The sequence below is a fragment of the Dreissena polymorpha genome, chromosome 3, assembly GCF_020536995.1.
Source record: "Dreissena polymorpha isolate Duluth1 chromosome 3, UMN_Dpol_1.0, whole genome shotgun sequence".
Taxonomy (NCBI): domain Eukaryota; kingdom Metazoa; phylum Mollusca; class Bivalvia; order Myida; family Dreissenidae; genus Dreissena; species Dreissena polymorpha.
Window position 1 is genome coordinate 121883163 of NC_068357.1, and position 4456 is coordinate 121887618.

General features: G+C 30.6%; 1 long non-coding RNA gene across 1 annotated transcript; it reads right to left on the reverse strand.

The window, feature by feature from the left end:
• Positions 1-1193: 1193 nt before the first annotated feature.
• On the reverse strand, positions 1194-3180 carry LOC127871261 (uncharacterized). Its single transcript, XR_008045243.1, has 2 exons — positions 1838-3180; positions 1194-1415 (listed from the first exon to the last, which is right to left on the reverse strand). It is a non-coding gene; the product is annotated as an uncharacterized LOC127871261 (long non-coding RNA).
• Positions 3181-4456: the final 1276 nt, after the last annotated feature.

Here is a 4456-nt window from a genome sequence, read left to right on the forward strand (position 1 = left end):
CACCATTCGGACTCGACGATCGGCTCGAATAAAAATGTTAGTCGCTTAAAAGTACAAATTCATCATATTGAGCACGATTATTATTATTATTATTATTATTATTATTATTATTATTATTATAATAATTATTATTATTATTATAATTATTATTATTATATAGCTTTTAGAAACTTATACCTTAAAAAAAATCCCATTGGAAAAAAAAATCCCATGGGAAAAAAAAATCCCATGGGACAAAAAAATCCCATGGGATTTTTTATTATTTTAAAACACGATATAACGCGTTGAAATCGCGAGAAATGCTCATCATTTGTTAAAAGGTAGTGTTTCTGAAGGTTACATGAATAAATCTCTAAAAATCAGAAAAAAATCCCATGGGATTTTTTTTTCCCATAAAAAAATGGGATTTTTTTTCTATCAAAGTAAATTGAACGAAAGTAAGCACAAATGTTTTAACAATGCTTAAAATCGATAACTAAGCACAAACGAACGTGTTTTATGTTTTTGAAAATCCCATGGGATTTTTTCTCTCATAAAAAAAGCTGGAGAAAAATCCCATGGGAGAAACCAAAATTCCCATGGGATAATGAAAAATCCCATGGGATATTACAAAAATCCCATGGGAACCCCAACTTTGCAAATAAAGTTCATAGTGAAGAAAACGCATTTAACAAGCAAAAATAACCAATTATTAATCACAAGTTAGACTTTTATCTTATACTTTATCACAAATAAGCAAACCTTCAAGAAAAAGGGTACTTAAGTTTGCGAAATTTCGGTTTCGCAAAGTTTTTCCGGTGGCCGTTTATATATATATATATATATATATTTGCTGTTATTGTCCAACTTTTAAGATGCAGAACATAATGGCCACTGTTTCGACAGTACATGAGTTAAATTTTCTACACTTTTGATTTTAAGCTGAGACAATTACATGAGTAGTTTTACGTGTTCTATATTCATATTACAAGCAACAATATTTGATAAAGATAAAATGCATTACTAATTCCGTTAAACAGGCCCACAGACAAATAAAATATTTGATATAGATAAAATGCATTAATAATTACGTTAAACAGTCCACAGAAAAATAACATATTTGAAATAGATTAAGTGCATTATTAATTCTGTTAAACAGGCCCACAGAAAAATAAACATGAAAAATGGGTCATATTCAACAACAGTAAACATACTGGTCTCTGGCTTGTACAGTATTGTCAGGCCATGCCACAACAAAGCTGGTCTTCATCATGGTCTACCAAATGGACAATTCTTGCAAACACACCATCATGGTTAGCTTGAGGATGGTCCAAGCTGGGCCAGGACAGGCTGTCAGTGATAACTGCTGACTGTCTGGCAGCAATTTCCTTCAACAGCTCCTATGCTTGTGTATAAGTAAGTAGGTCTATGATATCCTTGAAAATACATTTCTGCATTTAACAATAAATGTTTTGAACATAAAGCTAAGAATTTTGACACAAGATGTAGCTACATGTACATATAGAATTTTTTATTTTTCATGACTCCATTTTTAAACATTCCTGTCAGTTTTTTTTTGTAAAATTTCAATATTCACCTAGTGTAGTGTAGGATCATTTTTTAAATTCTTTGCTCTTGTAGCAACACAGTTTTACATACAAAGACTTTGTTTTATATATCAACAATTAGTGCGTTGAACTGTGTTTTTCTTCTGTTTCCATTCAAGAATATTGTGAAATGACATAAACAATATTCAATGAAATCTCAACTTGCCTGAATATCTGAAAACATTATCTACAAATTATTTCAATATTCTCAAATGAAATCAACAGAAAAAAATGCAGCTAAATAAGTATACCTTTTCTGTTTCTTATACCAAAGTGACAAAATCCAGTGATCCCTTCTTCATAAACTTCTTGGTTTAATTATGGTTGTATCCTATTGAAAAAGTAAATACACAATTTAAACCACTTTTTAAAACAATTTATGGTCTCTATTCAAAAAACTGAGTTGTGAATATGTGGTATTATTATCTAATAAGTTTTCTTCGACATTCAGGAAATCAAATCTTGAGGATATTCAAAACAATTGAAAAAAGAGGAATATCCAGAATATTCTTGGCTTTTACAAATATAATGATACATGCATTTCAGATGACCTGTATTTGATTTATTCAAAATACAATGTACTGTTGAAATACACATTTATCAAAATATATACGTGATTTGATAAATTAACAAAGAATATAAAGATAAAATACTTTAAATCAAGAAACAATAAGATGCACGAAAATAAATTGGGGCGAGTTGTCTCTTGGTTGGATCGATTGACCATATGTTTGATGCGAGTTTGTTTTGGGGCAAGTTGGTATTGGGGCGAGTTGTCTGGCGCCAGCTACATGCATTTGATGCCATGAATTACTAAACTGTGTTACTATTTTCAAAAATATTTTGGTTATTCAATTTATTTATAAAATAGCTGTGCAGAAGAAACTGATATAAATACATTAACCGTTTGCATGCTCGGAAATTTGTCATCTGCTAAATGTCATCCGCTGAATTTCTAAAATTAACCATTTCTTTGATTTTTTTCAAAGAATACTATCAGAATACCAAACAATTTGGATCCTGATGAGACGCCACGTTCTGTGGCGTCTCATATGGAACCAAACTGTTTGCAAAGGCCTTCAAAATTCAGTTCCAGCGCTTAAAGGGTTAACTTTGAGTTTTGGGCTTACATTAATAAACTACCAGTACCATTCAAATGCATTTTAGTTAATAATAAATGTCATTGTCATATAACACACAATAATGAATCTGTCAATAAATGCACAGCATCTTGAATTTCCTGCCAACAAATAATGTTGTCACTGCCAGTTATGAGGAAAGAAAAAGATACTGTAACGTTTAAATGATCTTAGTACTCCAAGGCTAATGATAAATTTAATTTATTTGTGCGAATACTAAAGTTAATTCTGTATTCAACTTGGCTTTTAATTTTAGTCTCTGTGTAACTTAAGTGTAAACGAGAGAATCAGTATTTACGCGTTCTGTGATGTATATGCATATACTTATGTAAAGGAAACGAATCATTTATCAGTTATACTATTTTAATCTACATTTATAAAAAAACAACATACGCACTATTGAGTTTTGCAATAAAAAAACCCATATTTTACTTTCTTCCGTGTTTGACAACACAGATTCCGCCATATTTGTTGTTGTTGTTGTTGTCACAATGCGTGTTTATATTTAAATTTATATTTAAAATCTATTTTAAGTCGGGGGAGAAAACCGATCCAAGGGTCAGTGGTTCGAGCCTTGGTGCGGCTTACTTTTTTCTTTCTTATTTTAACTTTATTTTTGTTTTATACTGGAGCACGTTATTTGCGATGTTTAAATTTATCAATTTAAAGCTTTAAATGAAAAACTTAAAAAAAAAAGCAATTTAAGTGTGAACAAGCCCCTTTAAAATAACATTGCAAGTCAATTTGATAAACCGGCGTACCATTTCTTTTGTACCGTATCGACAAAAAGGAAAATCAATTGATAAGCCGGCGTATCATTACTACAAGTAACTTAAAGTCACATTTTGTCAATTTGATAAGCCAGCGTATCATTTCTTATGCACCATTTACACATAAAAAAGCAAATCAATTTGATAAGCTGGCGTATCATTTCTAATGTACCATTTACACATAAAAAAGCAAATCAATTTGATAAGCCAGCGTATCCATTATGTTCCATATACACAAAAAGGAAAATCATTTTGATCAGCCTGCGTATCATTTCTTATGTTCAATTTACACATAAAATTCATATCAATTTGATAAGCCAGAGTATCATTTCTAATGTACCATTTACACATAAAAAAGCAAATCAATTTGATAAGCCTGCGTATCATTTCGTATGTACCATATTCACAAAAAGGAAAAATCAATTTGATAAGCCAGCGTATCATTTCTTATGTACCATTTACACTTAAAAAGCAAATCAATTTGATAAGCCGGCGTATCATTTCTTAATGTACCATATTCACAAAAAGGAACATCATTTTGATAAGCCCGCGTATCATTTCTTATGTACCATTTACACATAAAAAAGCATATCAATTTGATAAGCCGGCGTATCATTTCGTATGTTCCATATTCACAAAAAGGAAAATCAATTTGATAAGCCCGCGTATCATTTCGTATGTACCATTTACACATAAAACAGCAAATCAATTTGATAAGCCGGCGTATCATTTCCTATATACCACATACACATAAAGGAAAATCAATTTGATAAGATGGCTTACCATTACAATAAGTAACTAAAAGTCAGATTGTAAGTCAATTTGATAAGCCGGCGTATCATTTCTTATGTACCATATACACAAAATAAATAGAAAAATCACTTTGATAAGATGGCTTACCATTACAACAAGTAGCTAAAAGTCAGATCAATTTAATAAGCTGGCGTACCAACACCTTAAG